The sequence below is a fragment of the Hyperolius riggenbachi genome, chromosome 11 (assembly GCF_040937935.1).
Source record: "Hyperolius riggenbachi isolate aHypRig1 chromosome 11, aHypRig1.pri, whole genome shotgun sequence".
Taxonomy (NCBI): Eukaryota; Metazoa; Chordata; class Amphibia; order Anura; family Hyperoliidae; genus Hyperolius; species Hyperolius riggenbachi.
Window position 1 is genome coordinate 117,651,391 of NC_090656.1, and position 19,810 is coordinate 117,671,200.

Sequence of the window (19,810 nt, forward strand, 5' to 3'; positions counted from 1 at the left end):
CGGCAAAGGAAAGCGATTTTTACTGTGATTTTATTTAAGCCCCGATAGTCAATGCAAGGGCGTCGGCCACCATCCTTTTTTTTTCACAAAAAAGAACCCTGCCCCGGCCGGAGATCGAGAAGGGCGAATAAAACCTTTAGCTAAGTTTTCTCGGATGTATTCCTGCATGGCCAATTTCTCTGGCCCAGATAAGTTATAGAGATGACCTCTAGGGGGCATACAACCAGACCTAAGATCAATGGGGCAATCAAAGGGACGGTGTGGAGGAAGTTTATCTGCTGACTTGGGGCAGAATACGTCTGCAAATTCTGAATATTGATCTGGCAATCCCTCCATGTAAATCTTGGTTTTACCAAAGGTTACTTTCGCAAGACAATGATGATAGCAGTGGGCAGACCAGCTGGTTAGCTGACCCGTGGCCCAATTGATCTGAGGCAAGTGAATCTGTAACCATGGCATGCCAAGGATGATCGTGGAGGTTGCCATTCGTAACACAAAAAATGATAAACTTTCTTTATGCAAGACCCCTATTGTGACCCCCAAATCTGGGGTCTGGGAAAGAGGGTGATTACTCTGCAGAGGAGAATCATCCACCGCAGTGACCCGAATCTGTTGTTTTAAAGGGGAGATCGGGATCCCCAATTTCTTAGCGAATTCGTAATCCATAAAATTAGCTGCTGAGCCTGAATCAATGAAGGCCTCAGTAGTCTCTGTCTTATCTTACCAAGATATAGTGAAATGGAGAAGAAAACGTTTTTCATCGAGAGGTAACGACTGCTCGCCTAGGGTATTACCTCCAACTACACCTAGGCGGCAGCGTTTCCCGACTTCTTGGGACAATTCTGTACCTTATGACCTCCCTCTGCACAGTAAAGATAGAGCTGCTCTGTTTCCCAGCGTCTCCGTTCCACCTGAGACAATCTCGACCGACCAAACTGCATTGGTTCCGGTGAAGGTGAAGCAGGTGGAGATGGAACATAAGAAGATGTTGCGTAGGACAAGTATCTCACATTGTTCCTACCCCGGGTCTGTCTTTGGTATCGTACACGACGGTCAATTCTGATGGCCAATGAAATGGCCTCATCGAGAGACTTGGGCTCAGGATGACTCAACATCAAGTCTGAGACCGCGTCTGACAGCCCTGATAAAAAACAGTCTAATAAAGCGAATGAGCCCCATCTGGCTGAAACTGCCCACTTCCTGAACTCAGCTGCGTAATTTTCGACCGGATCTCTGCCCTGCCGCAACATCTTGAGCTTCCGCTCAGCGGTAGAGGCAAGATCTGGATCATCGTAAATTATGGCCATAGTGTCAAAAAATGCCTCAACTGAAACTAACGCACTATCACCTGGCTGGAGACTATATGCCCAAGTCTGGAAATCTCCTGATAATAGTGTCTTGATAAACGTAATTTTCTGTGCTACAGTTCCTGAGGAACTAGGTCTCAACTCAAAGTATGACAACACTCGATTTTTAAAGTTTCGGAAGTCAGATCTGTGGCAAGAAAACCTTTCAGGTATGGACATACATATGGAGTATGTATATACGTAAGGAGATCGCACTGTACCCACAGCCGTCTGTAGGGCTTGCGCAGACCCATTTAAGGAGTTGATCTGGGTCTGATGATTGTTTAGCACCGAGATGACATTTTCCACCGAGGTGTTAAGTGTATCGAGACGGCTGCGGAGTGCATCCATTTGGGTTTGGTCTGCCGTTCTGTAACGATTGGTGTCAGCACGCAGAGAGAATCTGATTATTGGTGATCTGCAGTATTACCAAGAATACAGATATATACCCGATTATTGATGATTGAGTTGGTGTAACAGTAATACTTTGAGTGATGCACCTGCTGAGCAGGCGATATAACAGTAAAGAGACACTGCTCTGGGAGCACAGGAACCTTCCAGCAGCCTGAGGCTCTCCAAGGGGAGGAGTCAGGCTGGAGACAGGAAGGGCCAGAGAGTGAGTGACACCTAAAGGTGGATGTCACTATCTGATCTGGAGACTATATCTTACGGGGAGTGATAGCTCTCGAGGTCGGGCACGCCGGGTCGGCAACACACTGACAGATAAAGTTCAAAGACAGAAGGCTGATTCGGTATCCAAGTCAAGCAGGGTCTGGCAACGGAATATCAGATTTGCGAGGTACCGAATCAGAAGACAGGAGTAGTCTGAAAAGCTATAAGTCATAACATATATCAAACAATGCCTATTCTGGGTGCGAGGTCCTTGGTCTCAGCACCCCGGAACTAGTCTGAAGTATACACAGATGATAATACAGTTCCCTAGACTGGGTGCGAGGTCCGTAGTCTCAGCACCCTGGAACTAGTCTGAAAGATGAAACAGATGGTAGTACAGTTCCCTAAGCTGGGTGTGAGGTCCTTGGTCTCTACACCCTGGAACTAGCTTGAAGTATAACACAGATGATAACACAGTTCCCTAAGCTGGGTGTGAGGTCCTTGGTCTCTACACCCTGGAACTAGCTTGAGGTATAACACAGATGATAACACAGTTCCCTAAGCTGGGTGTGAGGTCCTTGGTCTCTACACCCTGGAACTAGCTTAAGCATAAACAGAATACAATTCAAATTATCTGGCTAAGTGTGAATTCCAAGGTCCACCTGGTTCAAACACACTGAAGGATCTGACTAGGTCTGAGTGCTTCCATGTAGTGATCGCAACGGCAGACAACTTGCAAGTGACCAGCAGGAACTATATATGGAGTAGTGCTCTCCAGCACCACCCCTAATAGCTCAACCAATAGTATCCTGCTCTGGAGTCAGCTGATCAGCGTGGTCAGCTGACTCTTCCTGCTTAGTATAAGAATTCTGCCTCTCAGTGTATTCCTAAGCCTATGTGCACTAACAGACTCAGCCACACCAGACACACGCTGCCGTGTTCAAACCGCCGCGCTGGACGTGGAACCAGCCGCCTTACTGTTGTTGCATGCGGCGGCTTTTCCGTGTTCTGCCCTGCTACCAAACACATGCTTCCGCGTGCAAACCGCCGCACTGGACGCGGAATCAGCCGCCTGCTCAGTAGCACATGCGTCGGCTTTTCCGCAATCTCTCACATTCCCCCACAATAATGCCTCTTGTACATCGTCTTATTATCTTTTGGGAGACACCTATGTCATTTCCCGCCAAAAAATTACTTGCTGGTTGAATAATCAGAATCTTTTATTTCGCCAAGCTTGACTGGGCCATGCCCGGAAATTGGATTTGGCAAGTACAGGGCTAGTGTGAAAAAGAACAGGACATACAATACAAATGCATGCAAGCAGCAAGACAATATAAGGATACAGTTACAGCAATTGGACACATTTGAACACATTTACATGCAGTGTGCTGCCGTGCCATGCAGTCAGGTTAGGTGCTACCAGTCAACGCTTGTCATGGGAGGATTGAAGAGAGTTCTAAGAGTTCAGCTTGAAAAATGGGGGAGAAACCGAGAGCCCAATATGGTGCAGTATGTTAATATGGAGAGATCTGTTGTGAATAAATGAGATGATTATACTCACAAGGGTGGGTTGCCACAAAGGCAACCACTGGACAGGTCGGCAGGGAGAATTGTAACCTGACCCCGCTCAGGTTTAAAAAGTCGCTCTCTGTAGATAGGAGAAAATGGGGATACACCCCTCCACCAAGTGTGGACTAGATCAGTGTTTCTCAACATTTTATTGGTATGTACCCCTATTAAAACCCTGTACTTACCAAATACCCCCTAGCATAGTAAACATTATCACAGGTACCCCTTGACAAATATATATTTAATCCTAGTACATGATACGTGGTTCCTAAACCATTTCCATGCGTTTACTATTGCTTTTAATTAGCTAAAATGCAAATCTGGTGTTGTTTAAATAACATTTATAATTTTTCTTAAACTCTAAATTTGTTGTTCTTGGTTAAGTATATCACGCCTGAGTACCCCCTGGAACCATCTGAAGTACCCCCTGGGGTACGCGTACCACACGTTGAGAACCTAGGGACTAGATAATATTGAAATACGATAAAAGAGGCGCCAAGCAGAATAAAATTAGTTAAAATTGTTAAAAAGGAGGAAGTGGGTGGACTCACCTCCCTTCTGAAAAAAAGGCCGGACAATGGACAGGTTACTTACAGTCTAAAATAACATTTATTAGTAAATCCAAAAGTGCAACACGTTTCACGGGTAACAGTCACGCTTCTTCAGGCAAACTATTTTTGGAAGGTTCTGGGGAAAGGAAACAAAAGGAAAAAAAGGGGATTGCCAGAGGAATGCAAATACCAGGCACCCGAAGGTGCACCACAAGTCTACAGCAATAAAATGTGCAATTATGCATTTAACAGCAAGATATGCATACAAAATAGACTGAGAACGTGTGCAAGTAGCATGTATAAAGTGACAGTGCACATATCCACAATATAAAGGCAGAGTACGAGTCACTCTTAGTAAAATGATAAAACAGTAAAAAAGTGAATTTAAAACAGGGAGAAACAGAGAAAGGTTTTGTTTTTAAAGGAGTGAGTGCAGCAGTATACTATGATAAAGCAAAAAAGGCATACTAAAAAACGGCAGTGTTTAACCACTTGAGCAAGCATCCAGAACCACTGGTGTATAGCAAGCTTATAGCAGGGATTGATAAAGCTGTATGAAATAGGGCTTGGACCAGTACAACAGAGTAACCAAGCAGCTCAGGGTGACCCAAACTACTAGGAATGTATAGGGGGTAAAAGGAACCAAAAAGCCCTCCTACTAAAAAAGCAAAGCTTGGTGTAATTTGCCTTCTTAAAACAGAAGGAAATTTGCAATAATTCAGTTATAAGTAAACATTTGTGGTTACATATTGCATATTTGCATATTCAGTAGGGCATTGTGGGTAACCACAAATGTTAACTGCACCCTAACTGTGCTAAGGGGCCCAGAGTCCAATGAGTACCTTTAGCATTTCACAGGTAATTTTGAAACATTTGGTTTCAAGACTACTCCTCACGGTTTAGGGCCCCTAAAATGCCAGAGCAGTATAGGAACCCCACAAATGACCCCATTTTAGAAAGAAGACACCCCAAAGTATTCCATTAGGAGTACGGTGAGTTCATAGAAGATTTTACTTTTTGTCACAAGTTAGCGGAAAATGATTTTTATTGTTTTTTTTTACCAAGTGTCATTTTCCGCTAACTTGTGACAAAAAATAAAATCTTCTATGAACTCACCATACTCCTGATGGAAGACCTTGGGATGTCCTCTTTGTAAAATGGGGTCATTTGTGGGGTTCCCATACTGCTCTGGCATTTTAGGGGCCCTAAACCGTGAGGCGTAGTCTTGAAACCAAATGTTTCAAAATGACCTGTGAAATGCTAAAGGTACTCATTGGACTCTGGGCCCCTTAGCACAGTTAGGGTGCAAAAAAGTGCCACACATGTGGTATCACCGTACTCGGGAAAAGTAGTACAATGTGTTTTGGGGTGTATTTTTACACATACCCATATTGGGTGGGAGAAATCTCTCTGTAAATGACAATTTTTTGATTTCTTTACACACAATTGTCCATTTACAGAGATATTTCTCCCACCCGATATGGGTTTGTAAAAATTCACCCCAAAACACTTTGTACTACTTCTCCTGAGTACGGCGATACCACATGTGTGGCACTTTTTTGCACCCTAAGTGCGCTAAGGGGCCCAGAGTCCAATGAGTACCTTTAGCATTTCACAGGTCATTTTGCGACATTTGGTTTCAAGACTACTCCTCACGGTTTAGGCCCCCTAAAATGCCAGAGCAGTATAGTAACCCCACAAATGACCCCATTTTACAAAGAGGACATCCCAAGGTATTCCGTTAGGAGTATGGTGAGTTCATAGAAGCAGGGCCGGCGCTACCATAAAGGCAAAGGAGGCAGCTGCCCCAGGGCCCCAGAGCTTGTACCCCCAGTGGCTACAAGAGGAAAAAAAATGTTTTTCAAATCGGCCTTATAGTTTTTGAGAAAATCGATTTTAAAGTTTCAAAGGAAAAAAAATACACATTTAAAAACCTGCCAACTTTAATGGTTAATAGCAAATCCACCTTAAATGCTAGAAACCCTAAATTTGCAGGATATGTTAAGGAGATCATTAGGAATAAGAGGAAAAAACAATTTTTCAAAAAGACCTTAAAGTTTTTGAGAAAATCGATTTTAAATTTTCGAAGGAAAAAAGTATACTTTTAAATGCGGTAAATGTCACTTTTAGTAGCAAACCTAACGGTAGTGTAATTTTACATGCATCAAACGAAAGCGCAATAAATTACCTGACGGGGTTTCCAGGGGGTCTATACGCAGCCACAGTGCTTTGGCCAGGGATCGCTATACAGCCGCAATATGGCTGTATGAAGATCCCTGGCATTATTTCCTATTTTCCCAATTTGTTTTATGTTTAGAGTGTGGGATTTGTTTTTTTTTTATTATGTGGGGTCCCCCCTCCTGAAACTTTTTAACCCCTTGTCCCCCATGCAGGCTGGTATAGCCAGAATGTGGAGCTCCGACCGATTGGGACTTCACACCCTGACTATACCAGCTGCAAAAAAGGTCCCCTAATGCCGATTTTTGTTCCGGGGTATATGTTGGGGGGGGGGGGGGGGGGCAGGTTTATTTTGCCCTGGGGCCCCATTGTTGCTTAAACCGGCCCTGCATAGAAGATTTTATTTTTTGACACAAGTTAGCGGAAAATGACACTTGGTAAAAAAAAACAATAAAAATCATTTTCCGCTAACTTGTGACAAAAAGTAAAATCTTCTATGAACTCACCATACTCCTAATGGAGTACCTTGGGGTGTCTTCTTTCTAAAATGGGGTCATTTGTGGGGTTCCTATACTGCTCTGGCATTTTAGGGGCCCTAAACCATGAGGAGTAGTCTTGAAACCAAATGTTTCAAAATGACCTGTGAAATGCTAAAGGTACTCATTGGACTCTGGGCCCCTTAGCGCAGTTAGGGTGCAAAAAAGTGCCACACATGTGGTATCGTCGTACTCAGGAGAAGTAGTACATTGTGTTTTGGGGTATATTTTTACATATACCCATATTGGGTGGGAGAAAGATCTCTGTAAACGGACAATTGTGTGTAAAGAAATAAAAAAAATGTCATTTACAGAGTGATTTCTTCTACCCAGCATGGGTATGTGTAAAATACACCCTAAAACACATTGGTCTACTTCTCCCGGGTACGGCGATAGCACGTGTGGCACTTTTTTGCAGCCTAACTGCGCTAAGGGGCCCAAAGTCCAATGACTACTTTTGGGCTTTACAGGGGTGCTCACAATTTAGCCCCTCCCCCACATGACAGGACAGTTAACAAACCCCACAAATGACCCCATTTTGGAAATAAGACACCACAAAGTATTCCATGAGGGGCATGGTGAGTTTATAAAAAAAAATATTTTTTGTCACAATTTAGCAGAAAAGGATACTTTGTGAAAAAAAAAAAAAAAATTATGCTAACTTGTGACAAAAAACAAAATCTTCTATGAACTCACCATGCACCTCATGGAATACTTTGGGGTGTCCTCTTTCCAAAATGGGGTCATTTGTGGGGTCTGTCCTGGCATTTTAGGGTCTCTGCAATCATTACATGTATGGCCAGTATTTCTTCTATACTCCTTATATTGGGCATACAGGTAGTGCATTCTGGGCTAAAAGGAAAAATGAACGGCAAACATCCCTTCATTCGCATCGATCAATGTGGATGAACAAATATCTGCCAAAAAATGTGAAAAAAAAAAGAAAAGAAAGAGGGGAAGGCGTCCGCCTGGACATAGGAGCTGCCACCCCAAAAAATCCAAACCCACCAGCTCATATGCCCAGGCAAACCTGATTTATTCCTCCACATCGATCGATGTGAATGGAGAAATCATTGCTTGAGTTCTTTTTTGATACAAAGTGCTTGCCAAAGCATATGAACCCCAACACCACTCCTCGGCCCATATGCCTCGGCAAACGTATCTTTTTTACTGTGGAGGAGAAATCTCGTCCTACAGCGCTGCATGCACCGATTTTGTGTAACCTGACAGAAGCGCAATGCTTCTGTCAGGATGTATCATCAGTGCTGCAGCTGATTGGTCGGTTGGAAAAAAGAGAGAAGAAGAAAAAAAAAAAAAAAAGCAAGCAGCAAAGCACTTCAATAACATTAACTTTTTAAACTTTAGTAACTATGTTCACACCAAACAATAACATTGGTAACCAAATATTAACTTTTTTGCTTACCGTTTTTTTTTTTTTTGGGGGGGGGGGGGGGTTACTTGAGATCTGAGGATAAACTTCTCCTCCCCCATGGGTCAATGTGCAAAGTGCAAATCGCACAGATATGTGGCGAAGTACATTATGCATTCTGTCCCAAGTGAAAGGAGAGGTTTCTGGCAGGCCAGTGTATTTGGATCTCTCAAAACCTGATGTTTGGGTTCACACTGCATACTGACCTATCCGGTCGGTCAAGCCCGCTGCACCGTCTCGCCCAAAACCGACCTTTAGGGAATACCACAAGAGTAGCATTCGGCCTAGTAATTAACTGCGTCGCCGTAGACTAACATGACTTCCGGGCCGACCCAAATTGCCGCAGAAGCCACGCAGTAACGTAGGCATGCACTAGCATTAAGTCAAGCACTTCCGGCGTAGGGGGGGACCGCAAAGTGTGACTCTTACTAGGCAATTTGCCCTAACGCATCACGCCAGTGTGAAATAGCACTGAGAGACCCTTGTGTGCCTACTGCTGTGTCTGTAGTTCCCTAGGTTCTAAAAGTGTGCCTTCTCGTGGTACCTCTCATAACACTCCCCTAGGCATAGGCCAGGCTGGTCAGGACAGGAGGGACAGTAAACGGGGGTGTCACGCCTTATTCCAGCCTTGCTGCAGACACGACATCTTTTTCTGGGGTTGCGTTGAGTTGGGGTACTTGGAATCAGGTAGGCGTAATGCCTTCCATGCAGCCGGCTAGTTGCATTTGGGGGTTGGGCTCCGACACCTTCTGGATACAGGAGTGCCGAAACAATCTCTTTCTGGAATTGAAGGAAAGATCCAGTTCTCCCAGCCTTACTGTAGAGAACAAAGCTGTTGTACATCGCCAATTGAATTAAATACACAGACACTTTCTTATACCAGCGTCTTGTTTTCCGGGAAATTAAATAGGGCCCTAACATCTGGTCATTGAAGTCCACCCCTCCCATGTTGGCATTATAGTCGTGGACGGCGAGGGGCTTTTCAATGACCTCTGTTGCCCGTTTAATTTGTACTGTCGTGTCTGTGTGAATGGTAGACAGAAGGTAAACGTCCCTCTTGTCCTTCCATTTCACTGAGAGCAAGTCATCGGTACACAAGGTGGCCCTCTCCCCCCGTTGAAGTCTGGTGTTAACGAGCCGTTGGGGGAAGACCCGGCGATTAGGCCGCACGGTGCCACAGCATCGGATTCCTTCTAACTTTAAGTGCTGATAGAGGGCCACACTTGTGTAAAAGTTGTCTACATAAGGATGGTACCGCATATGGAACAAGGGTGACACCAAGTCCCACACAATCTTTCCACTGCTCCCCAGGTAGTCAGGACATCCGACCGGCTCCAATTTTGAGTCTTTTCCCTCATAGACCCTAAAACGAGATGTATAGCCTGTGGCCCTATCACAGAGCTTATACAGTTTCACCCCATACCGGGCGCGCTTGCTTGGGATGTACTGTTTGATGCCAAGGTGCCAGGTAAAATGTACGAGGGACTCGTCTACACAGATGTTCTGTTCAGGGGTATAAGCATCTGCAAATGTGGATGACAGGTGGTCTATGAGGGGCCGAATTTTGTGGAGCCGGTCATAAGCTGGGTGGTCTCTTGCATGACAGGTGTTGTTGAAATGCAGGAAGCGCAGGATGATCTCAAATCGTGTCCTGGACATGGCAGCAGAGAACACGGGCATGTTATGTATTGGGCGTGTAGACCAATAAGAGCGCAATCAATTTTTTTTTGGTAATACCCATGTTGAGGAGAAGGCCCAAAAAAATTTAAGTTCGGAAACTTGGAGTGGTTTCCACCGAAAAGGCTGGGCGTGGCAGCTTTTCAGATTGCCGGTTATAAATTGTGTGGCATATAGGTTGGTCTCGGCCACAATTAAGTCAAGGAGATCCTGGATGAGGAACAGTTCAAAAAAGTCTAGGGCCGATCCTAGTTCAACTGTCTCCACCTGGACTCCAGACTGGGCGGTGAAAGGGGGCAGTCCGGGTGCGGCGGGATCAGGGGAATGCCAATCAGGGTTTGCCAGCACCTCTGGAAAACTAATGGGAGTACGGTCCCATCTACATGGTGGCTGCGAATCGGGTCTTAATTCACGTACCACCGAACCAGTTTCTACTTCCAGGCTGGTGTTTGCCACTTCACCAGGGTCTTCTACGGTAGTACTGGTGTTGATAGGTCCAGGAGATGCTGCGCTGCTAGTGCATGCCTCACCAAGAAAAATCAGATCAGCGCCAGCACCACTCTGCTGCCCTTGAGACTGATCTTCCGCCACCTGCAGTCCAGTGACATGGGGTGTGGTATGCCTGGCTCTAGCCGGGACCTCAACCTCTTTATCAAAACAATCGGTCAGAGAGCCACTGCTGTCTACAGGATCGTACTCTGAACCAGAAGATTCGTCGAATAATTCGACCCAATCATCCTCATCCGACTGGTCCATGTACCTGTAGATGTCTTTATTGGAAAAACCTCTTTTTTGCCATGGTGGCCTGCTAAATTTAGGAGGTATTCCTCTGAGACTACCCAGGAAATGAGCACCTACCTAGCGAAAGGGAGTACTTGAGAGGTAGAAAGCTGTGGTCACTGAGTTTTGATTAAAAAAAATCAAAACTGATGTTTACAGTGCCACAGCTAGTGTACAGTGTTTTTTGCAGTGATCAGAAAAAAAATTTCTGTCACTGCGGTGGGGCGGGCTGAACGCAGTGCAGGCGAACGATCAGGTCTGATCTTGCAAACACTGCAGTTTTTTTGTGTGGATCCTAATGACCCTAATATAGATCTGACTGTGATCACTAATGATCACTTACAGATACTATATAGTACCAATGCCGATTAGCGACAGTGATGACGCTAATTAGTGACTGTGGTGCAGTGGGCTGAGCACTAACTGACACTAACAACCCTTTTGCTTAGCTAACTGGCCTTACTGTTACCACTAGTAATACTAAAAAAGTTTTTAGATCACTAGGATAGTGATGGTGGGGGGGGGGGGGGGGGGGAGGGGGTTGGGGATCAGAGAGCAATCACAAATAATCAAAAACAATCACGAGACAATTACAACACAATTACAGCAATCGGCGCAATCAAAGCCAATCATGGAGCAATTGAATCCAATAACGCGACAATCAAAAACCAATTACGTGACAATCGCAGCCAATCACACGACAATCGATGCTAATCACAGGGCAAAGCAGCCAATCAGAGGGCAATTGGCACAGTCAAAACCAATCACGGGCGAGGGGCGTGGCCAGCGTGGAGAACAGGATTGACGCACTGTGGCTGAGCTCCGTTCTCGGTCGGCCTAAAGCTATCAAAAGCAACCGCCACAACATAATCCCTGCCTCATTAATCATGGAGGAGGATGCCATGGACACAGACCTTACAAAAAAAGGAAGAAGTCAGGTCAAAAACCGCAAAAACTGACGGACTTCTTCCCTGCGAGAGCAGAGAAGACCTCCCAAGATGGCGCTGGGATCCCTGCATCAGAGTCACATTCCTCTCACGCTGCAGCAGCTGGATCATCTCAGGAGACAGAGACACAGGCAGACACATCCTCCTCCCCAGGCTCTGCTTCCCCCTTCCAAAGCCCTGTCAAATCGAAGCTAAGGAGAGAGGAACAGTCTGAAGCTGACACGCAGGTAGGACTGGCGCTCCCCCCGCGGGCTGGAAACAAGCACTCCCCGGCTCCTTACCCCATAGAGGCCTTCCCTGCCATGGAAACAGTAGCCACACAGACATATAATAAAGAGATCCTGCTCACATTTAAATCATCTCTACTAGCAGATATTTCCTCCCTCACAAATGAACTTCGCCAGGACCTCACTCTACTAAATGACAGGGTTCACAGAACAGAAGATAAAGTATCTGCTCTGATCAAGGAGCATAATATAATGGTGGACACCGCTGATACACATTCCACTGACATTGCCTGGCTTAAATCAAAATCAGCAGATATGGAAGACAGAAACAGACGCAACAATGTTAAATTCCGAGGTATTGCAGAACAGATTCCTCCTACAGACCTGCCTTCATATTTAAAGAGACACTGAAGCGAAAAAAAAAAAATATGATATAGTGAATTGGTTGTGTACTATGAATAATTACTAGAAGATTAGCAGCAAAGAAAATATTCTCATACTTTTATTTTCAGGTATATAGTGTTTTTTCTAACATTGCATCATTCTATATTATGTGCAGATTACACAACACTCAGCATTCAAAATTAGTATTTCAGAGCAGTCTGTGAAGTAATGACCTCTCCTCTAGCAAAGAAAAAGTAAACAGTTATCTTACAGTTGAGATAATAAAAGTCAGATAACAGCCCTCTCCAAGACTAACTTAGTCAGAGAGCTTAATGGCTTGTTTACATAGAGATAACAACTGGAGTTTCTCAACTCTTCCTGTACTGGAAACAATTAGACTGATGTATCTGATCTTAATGTTTTATTTCTTAGCTGTACTACACATACAAATCATAATATCATAATTTTTTTTTTCGCTTCAGTGTCTCTTTAAAGAGAATCTGTATTGGTAAAATCCCACAAAAGTAAGCATACCAGTGCGTTAGGGGACATCTCCTATTACCCTCTGTCACAATTTCGCCGCTCCTCGCCGCATTAAAAGTGGTTAAAAACAGTTTTAAAAAGTTTGTTTATAAACAAACAAAATGGCCACCAAAACAGGAAGTAGGTTGATGTACAGTATGTCCACACATAGAAAATACATTCATACACAAGCAGGCTGTATACACCCTTCCTTTTGAATCTCAAGAGATCATTTGTGTGTTCCTTTCCCCCTGCAGCTATCTTCCACTGAAGTGTCAGGCTGTTTCTTACTGCAGAGTGCATACAGCTCTGCCCATATGTAATTCATCAGTATGTGAAAGCCCAGCCAGCTCAGAGGAGGATTTATCCAGCTTGTAAAAGATAAGAGAGAGGAGAGAAGCTGCCCTAATCTAAATAATACACAGGCAGTGTGCAGAGAGGGGCCTGGAGGGGGGAGATGCATCACAGAACCACAACACTGAAGAACTTGGCAGCCTTCCAGACACAGGCTGACAAGTCTGACAAGAGAGAGATAAGTTGATTTATTACAGAGATGGTGATAGTAGAACGTGCTGCAGTAAGCCAGAACACATTAGAATAGCTTTTGGAACTTGTAGGATGATAAAAAACAGGATGCAATTTTTGTTACGGAGTCTCTTTAAAGGCATTAGTTAAAGCAGTACTCCCTGAGGTATCCGACATCGAACTGACAATAGACAGGGCGCATCGTCTTCCTAAACCATCACACCTTCCAGATACAACCCCCAGGGATGTGATAGCAAGATTCTTGTTCTTCCCAGTCAAAGAAGCTTTGATGCTGTCCATCAGGAAAAACGGTAAACTTCCAGATCCATACGCGCATATCCAACTCTATGCGTATCTCTCTGCAGCTACCTTGCAACTCAGACGAGACCTTCACCCCTTCACAAAGGCTCTCCAAGCAATCCAAGTACCTTACAAGTGGGGCTTCCCCACCAAATTAATCTTTTCCTTCCGCAATAAACAGTATGTGATATCTTCATCAGATAATGGCTTTAAGCTGTTTCAACAGCTGCAGATCAAGATCCCAGATACACCTCACCGTACATCTTCTGCCCCTGGCTCCTCCAAGATTACCCCAGATTGGCGGTCACAATCTAAGCGTTGATGGCCCTCCCGAGTCTAGATCTTCCTCCGCTTGACCCCTTTGTCGGGCAGCTATACCACGATGCTTGCTGCTAAAAAAGTTTCCTTTGCCCCCACCTTTGCAGTGTGGCTCATGGAACTTTTCCACACGTGTTCTTTTACCATGTTGTCTAGGTTCAACTTAGGACCGGACTGGTTTATGTTTCTCTACTGTTTTTTACTGCAGTTCATAGGTTTGTCTACCTCTAGTGATTATATGTATACCTTTATTACTGATTATATTTGCATATCCCTTTGTACTCTAACATTATCAGATTGGTCTACAGACTATACCAGGTTATGTCTAAGCATTGTTGAGCAGCTTACTACACTGTTATGCCACTAAACTTTTCCTCACTAAATGTAAGAGGTCTAAATTCTCCCTTTAAACGATATATTTTCTGGAAGGAAGTTAAATCCCTCATGCCCCAAGTGTTATTCGCTCAAGAATCACACCTCCTGCCATCAGATACCACCCGATGCTCGAACAACCTATACCCTATCATATACCATAGCACCTTTATAAAGAAAAAAAGAGGAGTATTGATGGCATATCATAGAGACGTCAAAGTAGATCCTATTTCAATCAACCAAGACCCTAATGGTAGATTTATTATTTTTGTTGGCCACGTTAATCAACAACTTTATACTTTAGTTAACGTATATTGCCCCAACCAAGGTCAACGTACCTTTTTTCAGAAATTATGCACTCGTATACAAGATATAAAACAAGGCCGACTGCTTGTAGGAGGCGATTTCAATGCTTGTCTCTCTTCATTAGATTCCACAACAAAAGATCCGAGTAAACTTACACTTATCGATAAGCAAGTACGCTGGAACTCGCTCTTTGACCCATGGAGAATTCTACATGGATCCGAGAGGAACTTAACATTTTTCTCTGCTGTCCACAAAACCTATTCTAGGATCGACATGTTCTTAGTGGATAAAATTCTTTTACAGAACATTTTAACAGCCACCATAGGTACTAAGACATGGTCAGACCATGCCCCTATCTCTTTGTCAATCAAAGATGGTCCCTCTGCTAATAAACCCTTTTTCTGGAAGCTTAATAATTCCTTAATATCTGATGTCCAATTTGCAACAGACCTTTCTAATAATATTAAGGAATTTTTTTTACCTCAACCTTTCCCCTGAAGTTGGCATAGACACTGTCTGGTCCACCCATAATGCTTATGTTAGAGGCCTTCTTATTCGTGGAGGCACCTTTCTAAAAAGAGAAAGAACTAAAACATATGACACTCTCCTTGAAAATATACGTATTATGGAACGCAAACATAAACAATCCCCGTCCCAAGAATTATCCCACTAACTATTTTTACTACGAGAATCATTACGCCTGCACCTAACTCAACAATACGATCATTTACTCCAAAAGGCAAATCTCCAATTCTATTCACAAAACAATAAGGCTGGCAGATTCCTTGCAAGAATGCTACAGCAAAAGCAAGCTAAAACCAAAATACATACTATGACACACCCGATAACCAAACAAGAAATTACTAATCCTAAACACATTGCTGACCTTTTTAGCAACTACTATTCAAGCTTATACAATCTCAAAAATGATCCACACACATTTCAACCGACAAATGAAACTATTGCAGCCTTTTTAAAGGATATTGACCTTCCGCAAGTATCCCCTGAACAATTAGCAAGCTTAAATAGCCCCTTTACCGAGAAGGAAATTTTAGATTCCATTAAAACCTTAAAGCGTAATAAAGCCCCTGGACCTGATAACTTTAGCAATGAATATCTCTTAGCTTTTAGTCAACAGCTAATACCACTTCTCACTAAACTATTCAACGCATTTGCCTCTGGATTACAGATCCCACAGAAATATTTAGAGGCTGTTATCACAGTTATCCCAAAACAAGGGAAGGACCGGACTGATCCTGCCAACTTTAGGCCTATTTCGCTCTTAAATTGCGATATAAAACTATACGCAAAGCTTATCGCTAATCGCCTAATGCAAATCACTCCCTCCTTATTATCATATGATCAGGTGGGTTTCACCAGAGGAAGACAGGCCTCAGATGGCACCAGACGTATGCTGGATTTAATTAGGTTTGCTGAGCTCTGTCGGATGCCTTCTGCGATGCTTACCCTAGATGCGGAGAAGGCATTCGACATAGTTCACTGGAAATTCCTTGAAGCTACCCTTCAGAAATTTGGGATGGATGGCCACATAGCCACGGCCATTATGGCCCTTTATACTGCCCCCTCCGCGAGAGTCAATGCTGCAGGTTTTGTATCTAAAGCCTTCTCGATATCTAATGGAACGCGACAGGGCTGCCCCCTGTCTCCCATAATTTTTGTTCTCATGATGGAAACTGTAGCTCAACGGATCCGAACAAACCCTGACATTGCAGGTATCAAAGTAAATGAAACACATCATATGATCAGTATGTTTGCTGATGACGTGGCCCTAATCCTATCTTACCCCGAAAGATCCCTTACACACCTCATGGGTGAGCTTCGAGCTTTTTCAGAAGCATCCTTTTATAAGTTGAACCAGCATAAGTCCTTTATAATGGGATTAAATATACCAGCTTCAGTTAAGTTGAAGATATCAACGAGGTTTCAATTTCCATGGGCTGCCTCTGAAGTGTCTTATTTAGGGATTAAACTGACTAGAAACTCCTCGGATTTGTTTAAATGCAGTTACCTACCTTTATTAACATCTTTGAAAGAAGAACTTTCAACAATGTCCAAATTCTGGCTCTCCTGGTCAGGGCGCATAGCAGCATTTAAGATGTTTTCTTTGCCCAAAATATTATATATGTTTAGGACCTTACAGATCCCCTTACGGAAATCCTTCCTTACAGACCTGAAGAGATGCATTAACCACTATATATGGAATAACAAGAAACCTCGAGTTTCTTATGAGATAATGGTATTACCCAAAAGAAATGGGGGTTTGGGACTCCCTTGTACCTTATCTTACTATCACGCCGCTTCCTTAGATATGATTAGACACTGGTGGGCCGAAGATTCTCCCAAGCCTTGGGTCGTCCTCGAAAAAGAATTACTAGGAATATCTCCTAGAAAGATACTGACGAGTATGATATTGGGTGCCCCTACTCCTCTTTCCCTCTACCCTTCCATTAAAGCCACTTTGAGAGCTTGGGAATATTTCCTCAAATATCCTCCAGATCCTAAAGCTTCTCACAGCCCACGCATACACATCTCAGCCTTACAACAATTTTCCCCTAATCTCAACCTCTCAGCTTGGTATGAAGCTAACATTATATATCGGATCTTTTTGTGGATCAGAGACTTAGGACCTTTGCTGATCTCCAAGAAACCTTTAAACTGCCTGAATCTCAACGATTCACATACCATAGAGTCTACAATCTAGTCAGAGCCAACCATATTGTCCCCCCCTCTCTTTCCAGCCACATTCTGACAATGCTTAACTGTAAGGGGACTTTCTCAGGAGGTATTTCAATATGGTATAAAGAAATACTCAAAAGCACTATCTCACCACTACAGAAATGTGCACTCACGTGGTCATATGACCTCACGACTCAAATCACAACAGACCATCTTTCCAGCGCCTCGGCCCTAATTAATAAATATTCCAGATGCAACTCTCACTGGGAGATGTCTCGAAAACTCCTTTTTAAATGGCACTATACCCCAAGGAAAGTTGCATCATTTGCCCCAGACACTTCCCCTTTGTTCTGGCACTGCTCTTCTGAGGTAGGTACCTTTTTTCATATGGTATGGGAATGCCCATTAATTAACTGCTTTTGGGTACAAATTGAAGCACTAATTAAAAAGACTCTATTTAGAAACTTCAAACTTTCTCCTAAACTAGCCCCACTATTAATAGACCTTAATAAAGTCCCTAAGGAGGTTCAACCCCAAACATGTCATATTATGTTGGCTGCACAATCAATTATTTTTTCTAACTGGAAATCGGCGAATCAAATTTCCTTGCCAGTCCTTTTGTCTCTGGTCCACAGAAATATAGCCATGGAGCAAAAAATTAGAGACAGAATTTCAGACCTCCAATATAATTTCTCCTTACCTGATACGTGGCTACATTACAAATAATCGTTCCTAAAGACAACGACAAGGGATAATATTTCCATATACTCCAGTACACTAACTCCTAGTGGTATCTTTAATTATAAGATAATTTAGGTTGTTAAGATTAAAATCCATGTTTAACTTGTTTTATTTCTGTTACTTATCTTTCTGTGTTAAAGAGTATACAGTATATACAATGAACAAGGATCACCTTTAGCCAATGGCAACCCTACCGATGGATGCCTTGATCACCTGATATCGGTAGATACTTTAATAACCGGTGAAACATGGTGTCAGCCCAAATGGGTTCTGTGAATGATTCCATGTCTGGTTGTTTATGATGATGCAATACGATCCGATGATTTAGTTTCTCTCTGTCTTCTTTCTCTTATCAACATATCAGCATTTTGTACAATACACATATGCTAACTGTCTTATCTGCTAAAACTGCTGTACCGTAAGCTTCAATAAAAAATGTTATCACGAAGAAAAAAAACCAATCACGAGCAACTGAAGCGAATCACGCGACAATCGAAAACCAATTACGTGACAATCGAAGCCAATCACACGACAATCGATGCCAATCACAGTGCAATTGAGACAATTGTAGCCAAACAAAGCACAATCAAGCCTTACAGACAGGAGATAAGATACACAATGGCATGGGGGAGAATATACGCAATCAATGCACTAGGAAGGTGTGGGGAGGATCTAAAGGGGTGGGGGGTGATCAGATACGCCTAAGGGATAGTTGGGGGTCTAATCTGATGGATAGGAGTGACAGGGGGTGATAGATGGGTTATTGACGGGTGATAAGTGGGTGTTTACAGGGAAAAGCAGATGTAAACAATGGACTGCTGATGTGATCGGGGGGGGGGGGGGGGGTCTCGGGGGGGGATCTGAAAGGGTGGGTGGGCGATCAGAAGCCCCTAAGGGGCAGTTGGGGGTCTGATCTGATGTGGGGCAGTGGCAGGTGGTGACAAGGGATGATTGACAGGTGACGGATAGGTGATTGACAGCTGATCAGTGGGCAATTACAGGGAAGATAGATAGATGCAGTATAAGGGGGGGGGGGTGTCAGGGGGGGAGATCTGAAGGGGTGGGGGGTGATCAGATACCCCTAAGGGGTAGTTAGGGGTCTGATCTGATGGATAGGAGTGACAGGGGGTGATAGATGGGTTATTGACAGGTAATAAGTGTGTGTTTACAGGGAAAAACAGATGTAAATGATGGATTGCTGATGTGATCGGGGGGGGGGGGGGGGTCTGAGGGGGATCTGAAAGGGTGGGTGGGTGATCAGAAGCCCCTAAGGGGCAGTTGGGGGTCTAATCTGATGGGGGGCAGTGACAGGTGGTGACAAGGGATGATTGACAGATGACTGATAGGTGATTGGCAGCTGATCAGTGGGGAGATAGACAGATGCAGGGGAGATAGATAGGTTCAGTATACAGGGGGGGGGGGGCGCAGGGGGGAGATCTGGAGGTGTGGGGGTGATCAGATACCCCTAAGGGGTAGTTGGGGGTCTGATCTGAAGGATAGAAGTGACAGGTGGTGACAGGCATTTATTGATGGGTGATATGGGGGGTGGTTAGGTCTAATCTGCGGGCTGCAGGGGGGTACAGGGGGGGGGGGGGTCTGATGGGTGCTGCGGGTGATCGGGGGGTCTGTGGGGCTCCTAAAGTTTGTGTGTGTGTGCTCTTACTGTGCCTGCTCTCCTTGCTGGTGGTCGATCGCTAAGTGTGACCACCAGCGGGAGGCAGGCAGTATAATACAGTTTGTTACGTAAACAAACTGTATTATACGCTTTCTATTGGGCACTTTGAAAATTTACA